Source organism: Vanellus vanellus, assembly GCF_965231255.1.
Source record: "Vanellus vanellus genome assembly, chromosome: 7".
Taxonomy (NCBI): Eukaryota; Metazoa; Chordata; class Aves; order Charadriiformes; family Charadriidae; genus Vanellus; species Vanellus vanellus.
In genome coordinates, this window is record NC_138912.1 from 1,335,801 (window position 1) to 1,354,708 (window position 18,908).

At 52.4% G+C, this 18,908-nt stretch overlaps 1 protein-coding gene across 1 annotated transcript in view; it reads left to right on the forward strand.

Annotated features, from left to right (window-relative positions):
- The window catches only part of TCERG1L (transcription elongation regulator 1 like), a gene marked incomplete at both ends in the record, with an annotated part of 100,635 nt that overhangs the window by 40,354 nt on the left and 41,373 nt on the right, over positions 1 to 18,908 (forward strand). The window lies entirely within an intron of this gene.

The window sequence follows — 18,908 nt, forward strand, 5'->3', positions numbered from 1 at the left end:
TTCTGTTGCTGATTCACTTCTTCAAAGAGACATTTAAGAAGTAATGAGCTCAGCCGGAGGAGAGCGGCCGCTGCGCGTTAGCCGGAAGCCAACACATTTCCATAGGCATTGCCGATGCTGCTCCAAAAACTTGAGAGATTCCCAATACTTCCAAATACGGGAAACAGACAGCAACACGTTAAGAGCATCCCAAAGCTGAGGTCAGAGTAATTCAGCGAGAATTCCCTCTGCAGGGATTTCCCCACATTTCCCCTGGAGAAGGAATGGGAGGAGCGGAGGAGGAGGAGGAGGAAGAGCTCTCCCTGCGGGGGGTGGCGTGGGAAACGGGGCACGGCCACCCAGTCCCCACCCGTGTCCGCCCAATGCTCTGGTGACACCGATGTCGGATCTTCTGGGTGTTCCCTGAGCAGTCGCTCATGTTGGCATCGGGGAGGACATCAGGGAGGATCTGCGTAACATGGTGGAAAGTGGGAATGAGGTTTGGGGGTTCTGTGTCTTTGGTTTTATTTTGCATCCAAGTATTGATTTCGTTAAGATTTTGAGAAATTTATACACGAGGGTTGGGTCGTGGCTGATAGAAACACAGAAACTTGCGTCAAGCCATATTGTGAGCCAATGTTTTCCTGTTTTTTAAAATATCCCTTTCCAAAAAGAAAGAGCTAGAGGAAAGATCAAAGAATTTGTTTCTTTGCTGAATGCGTCTTAAAAGCTGCAGGTCCTTAAACGGTAGTCCTTAGAGTTACGTCTAAGGGAGATTGGGTCATGAGAAGCTTTTCCACAAGTGAGCTGAAACCTGAAACGATAGTCCTGTCTGAAAATCCCACGAGGAACGAAGTTTTTCAAGGAAGTCTAAATTAGCGTGTAGAAGGATTGAGAGTTGGAGAGTTGATCTTCATTTTAAGCACAGCGGCGGCGCGGATCTGCTGGTTCTCGTTGCCAAGGTGAGCCCGGGGTGGGCTGCGTTTTTATTGGGCTGAAGTACTGCGTCTCTATAGAAGTACTGAGAGAGTAACTGCTCCGAGATTATTTTCTGAGCTTGGTACACCTGAAGACTTATTCAGACACCTGAAAGGTCACCAGCCTGTCATTGGATCTGCTGTGCAGATGGGACGGTCTCCTTTGGGGAGAAGATGATCTGAGGGCTGGAGCCCTTCTGCTGGGAGGACAGGCTGGGAGAGGTGGGGGCTTCCGCCTGGAGAAGAGAAGGCTCCGGGGAGACCTCAGAGCCCCTTCCAGTGCCTAAAGGGGCTCCAGGAGAGCTGGGGAGGGACTTTTTCCAAGGGCATGTAGGGATAGGACAAGGGGGAATGGCTTCACACTGGAAGAGGGGAGATTGAGATGAGATATTAGGAGGAAATGTTTCCCTGTGGGGGCGGTGAGCCCCCGGCGCAGGGTGCCCCGAGGAGCTGTGGCTGCCCCATCCCTGGAGGTGTTCAAGGCCGGGTTGGACGGGGCTGGGAGCACCCTGGGCTGGGGGGAGGTGGCCCTGCCCAGGGCAGGGGTGGCACTGGGTGGCCTTTAAGGTCCCTTCCAACTCTAACCATTCTGTGATTCTGTGTCTTCTGGGACCTGCTAGTCAAAGACCCCCAAAGCACTTCTGTTGAAAATCCAAATATGAAAAATATTATTGACCTTTTTTGTGGGATGTGGGGAGGAGTCATGGTGTGTGTTAGCGTTGCTGTCTGGTCATTGGAAAGCAGAAGAGGACTTTGGCAGATTCCTGAGTGGAAATGCTGCTGCAGTCAGAGGACTGAATTGTAAGAACTAAACAAAGAGAAATATTGTTTGGTTTGTGAGCCAGCATAGTAAATATACACATTTTTACTCATGCTAAGTCAGGATATTCTCGTTCAAAACAAACAGATATTTGTTTTCTCTACTTTATCTGTACTTTGAGAGCTGAATCTGTTTTCTCAAGCGCCGTTTTCATGCATCGCGGCCGTTTCCTGTGTAGATTATGGTGAGGGTTCCCCATTCCTGCACGAAGCAGAAGGAGCCGCAGGACGCTGCGTGCGCTGCTGCACCTCCTCCCGCTGCCAGTGCCGCTCCGTGCCCAGGACCTGCACCCCGAGACCCTCTCGCTCCGTACAAGACTACTGGTAATGTGGAGGGAAATATTTTCCAATAATCTGTTTTGTTATGCAGAATTCACTTGCCAGCCTGGCAGTCGGATGCATAACAGAGGATCATTGCAGTGGAACATAAATATTTTCCAAACGCGGGGCCCTTTCTGCCGGGAGCCTGCTGCTGCCTGGGCTGTAGCCCAGCATGCCGGCGTGGTCGCCCATGGGCTGCTGGGCGTGCACCGGGGGCTAGCGGCAAGGCCGGGCTCGTGGTCCTGCCGAGGGGTGGCGGGGGGCAGGCAGGGAGCATCGCTCCCCCCTCGTACCCGGGAACTACACCGGGGCAGAGCCCGCGCAGCTGAAACCAGGCAGCCCTCGATCCCTCTGTGATAAGGGACGAGGAAACGGGGCTTTCCCAAAGCCAGGCCATTCGGTGGCGGTGGGAGGAGACGGCTTGTGCTCGATTGCCGAGGCAGCGCGCGAGGAGATGGGCAATTACCTCCTTAAGTAATTCTCTGACCTTACGAGGGCTGGTTTCCTACAGATTGATGCCTCCTGGTATTTAAATAAGCGCAAACTTCAATTGACATCCAAATGTGGTTGTGGAGGAACACAGGTATGTTTGGGCAAATATTCCTCCAAAAAAAGAGGGTATCATGAAAAATCTTTGCTTCTGTAGGAGCCAGGCTAAGGAGCCTGCAGCCCTTCTGGGGCAGCTCCAGGGGGATGGATAGGCTGGAGAGGTGGGCCCAAGCCGACCTCAGCAGTTCAACAAGGCCAAGTGCAGGGTCCTACATCTGGGTCGGGGCAATTCCAAGCACAAATCAGGGCTGGGCGGGGAATGGCGGGAGAGCAGCCCTGAGGAGAAGGCCCTGGGGGTGCTGGTGGGTGAGAAGCTCACCATGAACCAGCAACGTGTGCTGGCAGCCCAGCGAGCCCCCGGCACCCCGGGCTGCATCCCCCGCAGCATGGCCAGTGGGGCGAGGGGGGGATTGTGCCCCTCTGCTGTGCTCTGCTCTGGGGAGACCCCCCCGCAGTGCTGCCTCCAGCTCGGGGGGTCCCCACAGCAAAAGGACACGGAGCTGTTGGAGCGGGGCCAGAGGAGGCCCCGGAGCTGCTGGGAGGGCTGGAGCCCCTCTGCTGGGAGGACAGGCTGGGAGAGGTGGGGGGGTCAGCCTGGAGAAGAGAAGGCTCCGGGGAGACCTCAGAGCCCCTTCCAGTGCCTAAAGGGGCTCCAGGAGCGCTGGGGAGGGATGCCACAGGATGGGGGGTAGTGGTTTTAAACTGAAAGAGGGGAGATTTAGATTAGATATGAGGAAGAAATTCTCGGCTGTGTGGGCGGTGAGCCCCTGGCGCAGGGTGCCCCGAGAAGCTGTGGCTGCCCCATCCCTGGGGGGGTTCAAGGCCGGGTTGGACGGGGCTGGGAGCAACCTGGGCTGGGGGGAGGTGGCCCTGCCCAGGGCAGGGGGTGGCACTGGATGGTCTTCAAGGTCCCTTCCAACCCAAACCATTCTATGTTTCTATAATTCTATGATGAACACTCATCACTAAAAAGCTCATTACTGACCTTCCAAAAGTTTAGTGGCGAGCGAGAGATGAAGGGCTTTGGGCTGGTGCTGTTGGCAGCTGGGTCTTCGGCGTGGCGGTCGTTTTTCTGTGCCTACTTTTTAAAAGGTGTCTTCAGTCTGGGTTGCTGTTCAAAGCTGTACACACTTGTCAGTAAAGTACCTCAGTACTCTGTAAGTCAGACTTGCGGAGGGCTATCGAGCCCCCGGAGCAGCCCGGCCGGTTGCCGTGCCTCTCGGTAGCACCGTGCCATTGGCGTCACCTCCCTCCCAGCAGGGGCAGGGATGGAGGGGTTGCAGGGATGGAGGGGTTGAAGGGATGGAGGGGTTGCAGGGATGGAGGGGTTGCAGGGATGGAGGGGTTGCAGGGATGGAGGGGTTGCAGGGATGGAGGGATTGAAGGGATGGAGGGATTGAAGGGATGGAGGGAGTTTTGGAGCCGCTGCTGGTGCTTTGCTCGTGAAAACCTTTCTGCCACGTTTACCTTCTAAAGCCATTTTGAGTCAAACAATTGTAATTAAGAAGTTGGAATTTGTTCATTTCATCTTAATTAAATGATTATTGTCGGTACCATTGCACTGAATTCCAGTGTAAAGGTGGAAAAATGGGTCTATCCTTTAGAAAAGACTGGTGACAGTTCTCCATATTGCTTCTGCTGTAGAGTTATATATGCGCACGTGTGTGTATCTGTCTGTAGTTATGTGTATTGTGCTGCCATTTTTCATTTCACCAAAGAGTGAAAGTCCTATACTAATTTTCTGACCTCCTTTTAGGGCAATTTATTAATCTGATGGAATAGCAATGAGGTGACTAAGCTTCCGCACTATCCATTTTTAACTAAAAAAAGTAAAATAATTCTGTGTCAAAATTCATAAGCCAGCTAATGCTTTTTCCAGCTTGCTGTGATGCCCTCGAGTCCCTCGTGTCTGTGCCAGGCGGTACCGTAACCTGCTGAGAGCTCTTCCTTTCCAGAAACGTACATTCATTTTGGTATCACCCTTCACCCTTCCATCTCATTGCCATTCTTCTGTTTTCCATCCCAGGTCATTGAATATATTATTTTTGTTATTTTCCAGTACAGTAGCAAAATAGATCTTCAGTAGCGATTTCCTTTTTTTTTTTTTTTTTATTTTAATTTAAAAATAGGAAACGCAAACAAAAATAAAACCACGGAAACCTGGACAAAGAACTGCAAAGCAATCAGTGTAACTCTGCCAAAAGCAATGAGGCTGCCAAATTTTGAAGTGGTGTTTCTGTTGAGATGGGAAACAAGGAAAGTTTTCATCTCCCAAATCCTCTTCCTTTTTTCTCCCTGCCTTCAGACGAGGTCCGTGGGCTGTCCCGCTCGCTGGGCTGGGTCGGGGGTGGCATCAGGCGGGGGACGGCTGGCGCTGGGGTCGGGTGCCCCGGGGATGTGCTGCTTCACCTTCCCACCCTGCGGATGGAATAGTCTGTCACCGGTAAAGCCTGTGGGTGCTTCAGGGGGTTATTTTACATAAGGACTTGCTTAGACATCCGTATAAAGGATCATGAGAATGAGTGGAGTTATCCCCATCCCCAAGAAGAAGGTGAAGTACACAAATAGCACAAATACAGCACAACAGCACAGCTCCAGGCTGGGTGGGGAATGGCTGGAGAGCCGCCCTGAGGAGAAGGCCCTGGGGGTGTTGGTGGAGGAGAAGCTCACCATGAGCCCACAACGTGCGCTGGCAGCCCAGCGAGCCCCCGGCACCCCGGGCTGCATCCCCCGCAGCGTGGCCAGCGGGGCGAGGGGGGGATTGTGCCCCTCTGCTGCGCTCTGCTCTGGGGAGACCCCCCCCAGTGCTGCCTCCAGCTCGGGGGGTCCCCACAGCAGAAGGCCCCGGAGCTGTTGGAGCGGGGCCAGAGGAGGCCCCGGAGCTGCTGGGAGGGCTGGAGCCCCTCTGCTGGGAGGACAGGCTGGGAGAGGTGGGGGGGTCAGCCTGGAGAAGAGAAGGCTCCGGGGAGACCTCAGAGCCCCTTCCAGTGCCTAAAGGGGCTCCAGGAGAGCTGGGGAGGGACTCTGGGTCGGGGAGGGGAGCCATGGGATGAGGGGGACTGGTTTTAAACTGGAAGAGGGGAGACTGAGATGAGATCTGAGGAAGACATTTTTGCCTGTGGGGGCGGTGAGCCCCTGGCGCAGGGTGCCCCGAGGAGCTGTGGCTGCCCCATCCCTGGAGGTGGTCAAGGCCGGGTTGGACGGGGCTGGGAGCAACCTGGGCTGGGGGGAGGTGGCCCTGCCCGGGGCAGGGGTGGAACTGGATGGTCTTTATCATTCTGTCTAACCCAAACCATTCTGTGGTTCTATGAAATGCCGTCTGCTGGGACTCGAGCAGCAATCCCACAGGGCGCCTTCAGCACATCCTCACAGTACAGCTTGTCTCCTCTGAAGAGTGTCATGGAAACTGTCCCTTTTAATGACAGATCTGTAGACATCCACTGCTGAGAACAAGACCATATGGAGACAGTTTGATGGTCCGTGCTCAGAAAGGTCCCTGCTGTGCTAACCAGCTTTCCAGGAGGTTCTCCTCAGCACCAACCCTCCTTTCCTGTCTTAGCTGTGAACCAGTAAATGTGTGGCTTCCAGTTCAGTCCCATTCACTGGAACAAGCAAAAACTGCCTGCAGATTGTCCCCCTTGCACTTGCATCACATAAGAAAAAAGAGAAAATTGAGGGTGAATCCTGCACCGTTTCATCCAGCGCGTCTGGCTGGGGCTTTGCGCGGGCTCTGGGGGAAACGTGCTCTGTAACCTCCTGGGGCAGACGCTGTGCATCGTGGCCTCTCCTTCCCAGTGAGCAAGCAAACAAACCCTGTCTGCGTCTCCCTGGTAAATTTGCTTCGGTTTCTGGTTTCCACCTGCGAGGCCGAGGGGCCGTCGGGCCCCGGTGCGCAGCGGTCGCAGTTGGGGCTGCTCAGACCACGGACCGATGCTCTCGGTTACTTCTGTCCTCTTCAGAGAAGGGAGAGCATCTCCCTTCGGGGAGAGCGGGACGAGAGAGAAGAGAGACTTGTGAGTTTAAAACAAAAAGAAAAAAATCATTATATTGGATTCAGAAAGTGCTGAATGTTTTTAATGAACGCTCCTGGGCCTCTCAAAGAGACTGGGTAAGAGAAGCGAGCCAAGGTGGCTTCTAGGCCAGCTGAAAATGGCTCTGAGGGGAAGTGTGGTATGACCTTGAGGAGAAGGTGAATGGAGCCGGAGGAGTCTGCATGGTTTGTAAAAACTGGTTGGTTTGGTTTTTTTTTTTGTGTGTGTGTTACTGATCAATTCCTTCTTTGGTCAAGCAAAGAGGCTTCTCTTGTCCTTTGCAAATACGCAGTATTGCCCCAAATTACTTAATCACGATGGATGTTGCTTTGAAATGAAGCAAGTCCCCGGGCCCTGATCTTCACTAACTTCTGGGGTCATAAAATGATAACAGCAATAATAAAAATAAATTGGTGTGTTTCTGTGTCTGACTCTCTTATATTGGCCATTAGACGCAGCGATTGAAATTACTAATTTCATTGCTCTCATCTTTTCAGTAGGAAACTACATGTTTATGTTCCAAGGATTTTTACAGACTAATCCTCCCTGTTGCTGAGAAGCGCTTGGCGGGACCAAGACGAGCAAAGGGGGTCCTCGGGGGGGAGCAGGATGACAAGTGTCCGCATCACCTTGTCCTGCTGCAGCCGGTGCCACGTCCTTGCCCTGGGTGAGCGCTCGTGGGGCTGGGAACACTCCTCCGGAGTGATACTTCAGCAATGGAAGAACTGGACCAGATACGGGTTTATTCTGTTTCCTTATTACGGAACCGTCCTGCAGTGGGCTCTTCTGCCCAGGACCTTCCTCACCGGCAGAGACTGCATTTCTCCGCTGGGCTTGGCTTACGTTGGGTAGTGGGTTCTTTCTGATGCTTCTTGCCCGACCTGCTTAATCCTACTTGCACATTTCTTCAGGTTATCATCGCCTTTTTCAAGATTTTCTAACTTTACCCCTGTTTCTTTCTCTCAAGTCCAAATCCCACAGGAGACATTAGAGAGACAACAGAAATGAGTTAAATGTGAAACGTTGTCAATGATTTTTATAAGCAAGCTGTGTTTTCCCTGCAGCATCGTGCATTGGATTTTCATTCCCAGTGCAAACGACTGAGCTACGCGCGGCAGCAGCGGGGTATTACACGCGTTTCTCGCGTCGGAGAAGGGCTGCGTGAGTGCCCTGTATCAAATTGTAGAATCACAGAATGGTTCAGGCTGGAAGGGACCTTAAAGCTCATCTCATTCCAACCCCCTGCCCTGGGCAGGGCCACCCCCCCCCAGCCCAGGTCGCTCCCAGCCCCGTCCAACCCGGCCTTGAACCCCTCCAGGGATGGGGCAGCCACAGCTCCTCGGGGCACCCTGCGCCAGGGGCTCACCGCCCCCACAGGAGAGAATTCCTTCCTGATATCTAACCTAAATCTACTAAATCCTTCTTGGGCTTAACGCCTCAAGCTCAGTGCCTCAGGCCGCGAGGAGTATTTTGTAAAATTGGTCGGCGGCCGTAGCGAGAAGGTGATCAGGTGCCGCGTTGGGCTCAGGCCCCTTTCCCTCTAGCCTGGCACCGTGCCCCTGCCGCCGTGGCTGTGCCTGCGCGGGAGGGCGGCATCTTCCAGGGAGGGGATGAGGCTGGCGCGCGCCTGCCCGGCCATGCGGGCGTGCTCGTTAGCAGCCGATGAGGAATTGATTACTGCATGGCTTCACTCATCTGCTCTTCAATTCTCTGTTCCTTCCAGCAGTTTCCAGGAATTTGGGTGAGATTCCTTCACAGTTCAATGTTTTTCTTTAAACATGTTTCGTAATTTGGCAGCGTTACCAAAGTTTGATTATTTTTGAATGAGACACATATATATATATATATATATTACACGTATATATTTATCTTTATCTAAATACAGGGTTTGATTCCTGTTTGTTGATGACCCTTTGGCTGCACAGTGTTCAGGGCAGGGCCAGAAGAGCAGATAATGAACCTTGTGGCCGTCAGCTGGAACAGGGCCGGAGGGCAGGCTGGGAGGGGACGTGGTGCAGGTCTGTAAGGTGGGGGGGGGCGTAAGCGAGTGTCAGCCTCTCACAAAGACACAGAGTTACCAGATGTTGGACAAAAAAGACCCAGAATATTTGGAAGTTCATCCTAAAGAGTTTCGTCAGTGCAAATGTGTGGTTTCATCTTGATGGGTGAAAAAGAGTTACGAGAGACGCTTGTGGACAAAATGATTCAATTCTTTGAGTCTTGGGTACTTGAAGGGTTAGAAGAGTATCCTATTGAAATATTACTCCGTCTCCGTGCTTTTTTCTTAGACCTTTTCCCTCTCTCTCACTCCATCCTCACTCTCCCCGCAGCATTTGCAATTAGCCGTAGCCGGGTGCTGCTCGGGAAGGACCTCTGCTCTGCTGCGCTGTGTCCCCCCTACACGTACCGTTCTTATGGGTTCAGTACCGCAACACGTTTTTTCATGTTTGTGAATTCACACCACGTTTCAGACCAGGGGTCTCCCTGCAGTCAACAGGAGGTGTCCATCTGCAGCGCTCCCCCTGCGCTGGTGCCTATTTTTCAGGTATGTGCGACGTTGCTTCTTCGGTTTGGTATGTTTTCTCTTAATTGGATGTTATATCCCATTAGATTGCTAAACGGTGCTCCGTCCTTCGCTGAGCGCAGATTTCAGTCTGAAAAATCCACAGAACCCCAGAAAATGTTAAGTTCTGAGCCTTGGCAGAGAAGGGGGGTTTGATGCGCTCGGTGCCACAGTTCCTCCCCGCAGCTCTGGAACGCGTTTTACACCACTACGGTCATCCGCTCCACGAGTTGGTACGTGTTCAGGGTTATTATCAGAAAGAAATAAGGAATGGATGGCAAGTTTGGGAGCTGTGTCTTCTACTCCCCAAACCATCGCTTTCTGTAGGTGTTCACCGCAAAAGGAAACAGCAGCTCTATCTGCCCCTGTGAGGAAAGAGTGTTTAGCTTCAATATTAGCGTTTTCTTTCATATTTATAAGTTGTCTCCTGCTTTAGGTTTTTCTGGGCTTGGTCGGTTGGGTTTTGTTTGATTTTTCCGTGCAGAAGTGGAATTCCTGTAAATGGTACGGAAAGGGCACAGCCCAAAGCCCGCCTTCCGTCAGCATCGCCCCGCGGGGCCCTCGGGGCACGTAAGGTAAAGCCTTTCCCTGGCAGAGCCACACCGCTGCATATTTAACACTCTCTGTTAATACCTTCTTATTACATTTCAATTTGGATGTAAAAAAGAGTCGTTGTGGCTCACATTTGACTCAGAAATAAGCATATCGCGGAGTACCCGCCGGGCTCCTGACTGAGCGTGGGATTGTCAGTGTTGCATCAGTGACTTGAAAGTCAACAAAATTATACTGTTAATAGGTTTTCTACTCTTTGGTCATGGGCGCACTTTTGAAATTTAACTTCTTGGGCTTTTACTACTGAAATTTTTCGCTGTTTCTGGAAACCAAAGGTGATCCTGTCTGTGCACAGCAGAAAGTAGTGACTATACACACAAACAAGTGAGAATAACCTTTCTGACAAAGCAGAGGAATTAAAACGCTGTTGTGCCAGGAACAAAACAAGGTGCTGGAACAGATTAAAACAGCGCAGGAAAGGAAGCAAAATTCCCATCTTCCCACGCTTGAGCCCGGCTGCACCCTCCGGAAGGTGCCGTCCCCGTGGAAGGCGGGATCTGTGCGGGGTTCGGCCCCGCGGCTCCGCGCTTCAGCCGGTTGAGCATCGGAAATCTTCTGGGTCTTCGCCTCCGTCAAAAGATGAAGCCGGGAAACAGCAGGAGCGGAGACCATGGGGTTTTCCCCGGGGGTGGGGAGTGCTACGGACCTGGGGGGGATAACGCCGGCGTGGGGCAGGTCTGGTGTCGGCTCCGGGGGAGGAGTGCCCGGTGCCGGGGCTGCGCCCGGCCGGTGTGCCGTGCCCGGCCCGTGGGGCGGCGCTGGCGGCACCGAACTGGTGGGTGCTGCCGTGCGGGGGAGTGCCTGCACTGATTAACTGCGTGCAAGGGTGCTAAAATGTATTTTCCGTTTCTTGTCTTGTTTCTGAACTATTTAAGGTGTGGCGAAGAATTAAGTCTAACTGTCCTCTTTCCGGGGCTGTTGGTGTCTTCCCGCTGACCCCGGTGGGCTCTGGTGAGAGCTTTTCGGTAACGGGGAACAGCCCTGTGACACCTCCATCTCTCAGCAGCAGAGGCGCAGTGTTTTTTTCTTGTTTTAAGGCAGTGAAGTTTATGATGAGTGCCGTTCGGATGGTAGTCTCCAATCGAAATTTAACTTACCTGACTTAAAGATGTTTCTAAATAACAAATATTTTGATGGTGCGTCTTGATCTTGTTGAAATATCATAGAACTAATTTGAAATGCGCCAAGGCAATGAAGCTTTTGCATTTTAAGGCAGGTTTGTGATGCAACGGACATCCCCGCTTTGCCGTGGGTTCCCGCTGTGAGCTCTCCCGGGGCAGGACCGCTCGCTCGCCCTCTGCTCCAGCCCACTGCCGCTCTCGCGCAGACGCTGCGCCCGCCACGTCCTGGTGTCTGATGTTCGGCAGCTGGGATGGGCCCGGGGCCGAGAGGAGCAGCACCGATGGGATGGGGGACCCCCGGCGCTGCCGCAGCATCCCTGTCTGTCCCCCCTGCGGCGGTGAGGAGGGCGGGTTGGGCGCCGTCGGTCCATCAGTGACACCGGGGCCGGTGCTGAGTCCCGGCCGGTGGCCCCTCCGTACCTGAGCCCCTTTGGGTTTGCAGCTGAAGGTCTCGCAGAGGTTTCCGTTTCAAATGCCAAGTCGCTCTTGCAAGTGCGACTTCGGCGCGGTTTGGGCTGTGCCCAGGGAAGGCGGCTGGGCTGGAGCAGGCTGGGGCTGTCCGGCCGCCGAGGCGGGAGGGTGAGGGGGAGCACGGGGGGGTAAGGGTGCGGATGGGAGCAGGGCTGGGCTCCCCCGAGCGTGGAAAGAGGCTAATTCACCCACTGTGGGCATCGTGGGGCTTTGAGAGTGGGAGGGGGAATCTTCTGAAATGAGCGGAATGCGGGAGGATAAGAGGGCTGGCTGGAAAGCGTTTGTTACGGGCTTAAAATACACTGAAAGTGTTGTTTTGAAACTAAAGGAGGGGAGATTTAGAATAGGTATAAGGAAGAAATGTTTTATGCTGAGGGCGGTGAGCCCCTGGCGCAGGGTGCCCCGAGAGGCTGTGGCTGCCCCATCCCTGGAGGGGTTCAAGGCCGGGTTGGACGGGGCTGGGAGCACCCTGGGCTGGGGGGAGGTGGCCCTGCCCAGGGCGGGGGGTGGCACTAGATGGGCTTTAAAGGTCCTTTCCAGCCTAAACCATTTGGAAATGGCTTCAAGTTGCACCGGGGGAAGTTTAGATTGGATATTTGGAAGAATTTCTTTACTGAAAGGGTCATCAGGCACTGGGACGCGTTACCCAGGGCAGTGGTGGAGTCCCCGTCCCTGGAGGGATTTAGGGGTCGTGTAGATATAGTGCTCAGGGACGTGGTTTGGTGGTGGGTTGGCAGTGTTGGGGGTAATGATTGGACTGGATGATCTTACAGGGCTTTTCCAATCTGGGAGATGCTGTGATTGTGTGATTCTGTGCTTCCCTGTTGTGGAGAGATACAGTCAGGGTTCCTGAGCCTTTTGCAGAGCAGCTCTGGCAGGTTCGTGCCATCCTTGGGCTCCTGGCCTGGTGTCATTCCCTTCCTTCCCCAGGTGGGGGTCACGGCAGGATGCGCTGACAGCGAAGGCAGTGGGTACCTGCGAGGCACCGGTGGCTCCAGCCCTGGGGCGGGGGGGCTCCCGGCTGCCCCCGCAGAGGCCAAGGCTGCCAAACCCCGTGAGAACCAGCAGAACCATTGGGATGCTTTCCTGCTCTCTGCTCCCTGTGTAGGTGAGGGGACAGCGGTCGGAGCCCGGCTCCTGTGAGCGGGGAGTTGGGTACCAGCAACGCCTCTCCCTCCTTAGGGGAGGGCATCATTCATCACCAGTATCTCACCTCTTTCTCCCCATTTTTCTTCCCACACAGCGGGCGGGCGGTGGGGCACTGTGCTGAAGAGGCGTTTTCTCTACCCGTCGTGGTGACAGCCTGGAAGATGCCATTTCAGTGGGGGGCTTTCTCTCTGGAGTTACCCCTGTGCTTGGAGCGGGGGGGATGGGTAGGAATGGATCCCTGCAGCAGCGATTTCCCTCTGGAGTGCGTCAGTTCTGCTGGGGAGAGGGCTGTGGGACCCCCTCGCACAGCTCCCCCTTCTCCCAGACACCTCCTTCCCTCTTCGAATAATTAGTTTGTATTTCTCTTAATTGGCGTGATTTATTGAGGATGTTTGCTGTCATTTCGTCATCAGCGTCGGGGGAGCGGGTTGCTTCAGAAGCAGCCGGAGACCTTCGCGAGCGTCCCAGGCACAGGGGGAGCGGCACTGGTGGTGGCCCTCCATCCCCCCCTCCATCCCGCTCTGTAGGGACCACAATTTCCTGTTTCATTGTGGGTTTCCCACCAAACACGTGTTGCGATTGTGTAGTTGAGTTGTAGAAGTTCTTACAGAGGTTATCCTGACGGGTTCCCGGGTTGGCTGAGCACCTCGCTGGGATGGCCCTGTGTGCCGGGTACCCGGTGCCCTGCCGTCACCCGGGCGCGTTGTGCTCTTATGGGTGGCACCGTGCCTGAGACAGTCTTACAAAGCCACGAATAAAAACAAGTTCTGAGATAAATTTAGGGAAAATAAATGCGAATGAGAAACGAGGCTGTTCAATAATGCGTTAATATCTTGTGTCCCGTGGCATGAAGAGTAGCTTTGTGCTGCGGGGAGGATCGCTTCGGGGTCGGGAGAGTGATTCAGTGCCCATAAAGCTCAACAGAGAGACTTGTGCTGACTTCACCGGGGGTAAGATTAGGCCCACGCGATGGATATTTTCAATATGAATACGTTAAAATAAGTTATGGGGCCCCTCTTCTTTTGGAGAAACTGATGCTGTTAAGGGCTGTTGGAATCACAGTGCGGAAAATTGGTCTTAAACCCCCGCCGAACTGCTATCCTAGCTTTAAGATAATGTTGGTAGTGCCAAGCTTTAATTGGAAAAGGTAAGAATTAAAACTTAACAGCGGGAGCGGGAGACCTCGGCCGCCGTAGCCAGCTATGGTGCGGCCCAGGACCAGTGTGTGTTATTCTGCTGTGGGCGGCACAGCTCCCCTTAACGCGGGTCGTTAACATCCACGCACTGTGGAATGGAATGATGAGAGCAGACGGGTGCTGAGGCACAGAGTAAACATTTAAAAGGAACAGTTTTGCCCTGAAAATCCATCCTATCCCTTTCAACCCGGTCACGAGCGTCGGTGATGTATCTGCTGCCTCTCCTGAGGTCTGCTTTGGTGATGGGCAAGGAGAGGAGGGAGCGAACAGTGATCTGTCTGTGTGGTGCGGGGTAAAACAAGATACAGCCTTTTTTGCTGGAAATAACAAAGGTGGAAAAGTTAGTTATCTGTTCTGGGGAAGATCTACTACCTAATTTACTTTGAGTCCTGGTGCGTGCCCGGGGAGGGTGGTTTCTGCTGGAGGTGAGGCACAGCGGGTCGGTTATGTGACGCAGAGTTTCCCATTCGCTTCTTCGGGTGCTTAAGCAACAGCGTAAAAATGCCAGTTCAGACATGCTGGGTGACGGGGTTGTCCTTTATTGCCATTCCCAGTTTGGCCAGTGTGGCTGTAACCGTTCCCAGTTTGGCCAGTGCGGCTGTGGGACTTGGCATCCCCGAGCTGCCCTTGGCCGGGCGCAGAGGGGAGAGAGGCAGTTCCTGGGCCGGGGGCTGCGGGGGGCTGCGGGGGGCTGGCGGGGGGCTGGAGCTCCCCCCGGCACCGGGTTCCACCATCAGGGCTGCAAATCAGCGTCTGCTCATCAGGGATGCAAATCAGGGCGGCGCATCACTCGCAGAGGATCTTCGGGTTTCTGAACCTTCCGCTCGCCTGCTGCTGTCCTCCTCTGTCCTTGCAGCGTCCTCCTCGCAGTGCGGTTGGGACGCGGGTTGCTCGGGTTTGTAAGCGGCGGCAAAATGCCTCTGCACTGAAATAATCTTAAAAATGGACAGATGTTCTCCGAACGCACGACTAGCTCCTCAGGGCTCCGTGGCTCGAACGGTAGTCCGAAACTTCATAGGAAAGATCACTTTGATCCTCCCCCTTCTCAGTAGCGTCGTATAGTAAAATTTGCCTAAAGTTAATCCTGAAATGCACCGAGTGTGCGTGGGTGGGTGTTAGGCTCCTGTTTAGCTGTTTTTCCAGCCCGGGTTATGTTCGGTTCATACCGAAAGCTTCTATTGCATCGTGACATTAAACTCAGTCCACGGAGTTTATTTGTATTCCAGATCCATCTCTTGCGAAGACTGCTTTTTATGAGCACGAAGAACTAGAAAGCATAAATATTTATTCCTTAAAGGTTATGATTGCCTTAAATCATTCGAGCTTGTTTGGTGAGCATCAGATATAATTAAAGTAAGCAGTTGAACTCGATCTGCATGTATGAAATAATATATATGTATATATATGTATATTCTTGCTTCCAATATGGATGGGAGCTGTGAACTAATTGCTTCGATCACATCGAAAGATGCACTGATAATTTTATTGTTCCGGGATGTGATAATAAATCAACATAAAGAAGCAGTTGAAATTATATACTGGAAAGTCGTGGTTCAACATGCAGCGTACAGGGTGGTAGCAAAACGAGCGGAGCTGATCTCAAGTGTCTCACATATATGTCATAGGTCTCGCTATAGGGAGATAATTAAGCACATTATGAAAATGATTCCGATTTTGGGTGTAGAAAATTGCTTGTGTACTGAAATTCACGTGCATACCTTAGTGTGTGCTTACCTCTACCTGGTATCCCTATAAACCTCCGAATTTGGGAGTGAATCTCCAAGTGTCTGCATGTGTAGCCCACGTGTGGTTCATGGGCTGCGTGCCGGTGTCCCGGGGCAGCATCCCAGTGCGACATCGTGGGGCAGCATCCCGGGGCAGCATCCCAGGGTATCAGGCTCCTGCGAGCACAGGAGGCAGTGGTGGGATGGGACCGGGGGTGGTTTTGGGGCCGGGTGTGATTTTCTCCCCTGCAGGGTAACGCAGCCCCCGGCACCTGGTGGTGGTGGGAGCCATGCTGCCCAGCCGTGCTTGGGGGCTGGTTTGGGATCAGTGTTTCTCAACGAGCTTGTCCAGAAAGCATGGGGCTGCCTGAGACAAGCCTGTGCCCCCAGAGACCTGCGGCGGCAGGAGGGGACCTGGGCTGAGCCCGCTGGGTGGCACAGGTTCGCATCTGTAGGGGTGAACCTTTCCCTCTTCCGTTGCAAATTTAAAGGTGGAAAAAGACAAGGCAGAGATTCCCGGCCGTGCTCATCATCTCCAGCATTTTTTGATTTGTTGTTATTTTTAAAGATGGTCATTTTGGATAAATTCGGAATAGCTGCATAGCCTTTTCCGAGTATATTGTTGTAGACAGCAAGGCAGCCGAGTGCACGTACCTCACCGGAATCGGGAGAGACCAGATGATGAAATACCATTTTAATCTGTCTCTGATGACTCTGGAAGCGATAGGATTAAAGTGTCCTTTTTGTTATCATTAAAATTAATTTGAAAAGCCAAAGAAAACCAAACCACTCTTGCTCTGTAAAATATTACTTATGGAATTAATTGTGCAGTGACGTACATCTAAGTGAGAGATGGCAATCCCAGCTTATGAAACGGTCTCCAAGGATATGGAAACCAGAATTTCGGTCTGTTCACGCGTGTCCCCCGCTGGGCGTCTCCGTAACACTGGAGGGGCTGTCGTGAGTCTGCCTTTGCATGGATTGCTCCATATAATCAGAGGCACCTTAGACTTCAGTGTTGGAATTGATGGTTCCTCAGTGTCTCTTTCTATCCAGAGAGCTCATCAAAGTTAATAGCTTCGCCAGGGGCTTTGGCAGAAGCAGAAAAAAACCAAACCCTGTCGTTGCCTGAGGTCCGAACATCATCTCGAGCTGGAAAATGGTTCACTGTCTTGTTAGCGATGGCCAAAGTACAAGTGCCTCCAGTTACGCTATTGTGCTGTGGGTAGCACAACAAACAGCACACCAACCTGCTCCTTTTCCATAAATGCCTTATTTATCATTCTTTCTTCAAAGCAAATATGGATTAAATTTATCACAGTACCTCGCAGGGTAATTTCTTTATCATGCTACAGATCATGTCTTGCAGGAATTTCTCTTACCTGGACTTAATAGCCAAAAAAACACCACCAAAGAAGAGAAATAATAAAATGTTTCCCTTTCTGGAGTTTTTCCTGCAGCTACTTGCCATTAATCTTCCCCGTGCCCCCAGGTAGGCCGTGCTGCCGTCCCGGGGAGGAGCGGCTGGGTCGGGACAGTTAGTGCATCGCAGAGGTCTCCTTGCTGTCTCCCCTCTCCTCCTGCTCCCTTGCTGGTAACGATCCAGGAGCATCTCTTGGTACCCGTTTTGGTTTGTTCTAGACCGCTGCAGGTCCGTGGAGGGCTCTCACCAGTTCAGACGGGCGCCACACGTGGACTCATACACCGGAGTTATTGCTTAAGAAAATCTGTGCTTTGTGGGTATGTGTTTGCACGTGCCTTGAGACATGGCTGTGCAAATGCATTATTGGGTATTCAGCGAACATGGCATTCTGACCCCAGCTCCTAAAGCTTCATGAGCCTCCTGCTTTTTCCTAAGACTGTGTTTTCGCAAAGCTTTACCTTTCCCTGGATGGTTCTTTAGCCATGTTAACCCTTTAATGGCATATGGCTTTCTCATTTTATAAAATCTTATTTCATAGAATCCTAGAACGGTTAGAGTCGGAATATAAGAGTCTTTATTTTATATCTATTTCTGTTGTTGTAAAAGATTATTAAAAAAATGGAATTTGATTAAAATGATATACTATCTTTTAAATTCTGCTTCACCTGTTGGGAGGGTGAATCCCACAAAGTCCGGTGATAGCCTGAATTCCCGTCTGCTTCGGGAACACAGAACTGATGACACGAGAAAGCGCATTGAAGTGGCAGCTTTGAGAACACGCTGGCTACGAAAGAAAATAGCCCCGCGGTCGCTGGAATTGTATTTCTGTAGAGGATGTCACCAGGTCCGGGTAGAAGACGTGGGCTTTCCCGGGTTCAGTCGTAATTGTGGACTTTGTATTTCCAGCTGGGCAGAAGAAGATGTTTAACATGGCTTGGGCCACCAGGAGAGCCTTTAAAATAGCAGCATTATCTTCCGTTTCCGAGAGAGACCTTTGTCCATCACCGAGAGCTCTGGGCTTAGGGATTCCGGGTGAAGGCAGAAATACATGGATGTGCTGCCGGGCAGTCTCTGAGTGGTGCAAACTGGGTTTTCTTTAGGCTTTCTGTAGTCCCAATTTCTATTTCCTTCTTCATTTGAACAATCTACTACAAAATATTCAGATTTATCTTTTCCTGGAGAGTTTCTGGCTTCCACTGCTGTCTCCTGGTCGTTGCGGTGGGAGAGCAGGGGCTGGAGGAAAGGATCACCGTGAATTTCGTGGTGCGTGTTTTTACTCATACAGGTAATTCGGATTATATTCAATGGAATATACGTCTGCCTTACGGCAAAGTGCATGCTTCATTAGAATAATTAGCACCATCATTATTATATTGTTGCTAAAAGACCCCCCTATTGAATGCGTCGTGCCTTTCCAAGCGCGGGCAGCCGGGGTGCGCGGTGGAGCTGTGGCTGCGGAGGGGACGGTACCTCTGCCCGGCCCCACACCCCACGGCGAGGAGGAGATACCCTCTCGTGTCCTTGCGGCATGCGAAACTCTAGTTTTCAGGAGGAAAAAGCGCCCTTTTTAATGATAAACTGATGCTACGGTTGTATTCAAAAATGCAGCCGGCGTTCCCGTGTCGGTGAGAGTTGGGTTTAATAATCTGCTTTGGCACCTGGAGTCCGAGAAACAAAAATCAATGAAGAGGTTTAGAGTGTGCGAGTGAGTTTTTCTAACAGTGAATGTTCCAGAAATGATCCCTATGACTGTGAAACGCAGAGGAGTTGGGACGAGAAGTGTCCGACAGCGCCGGAGTAGTTAGTGAAAGGAAAGGGCAGGGAATTCTGCAGCTGGGATTGTGCTTGGGAAATACCATGTTATTCCCAGAGTCTGCCGTAAACGGGGGCTGTGTCCCTACTGCCGGCTCGGTTTTGGAGTGGTGGCTTCCAAACAGGGTGCGGAGCCTGCTGGTGGGACGCCCGAGCTTCCG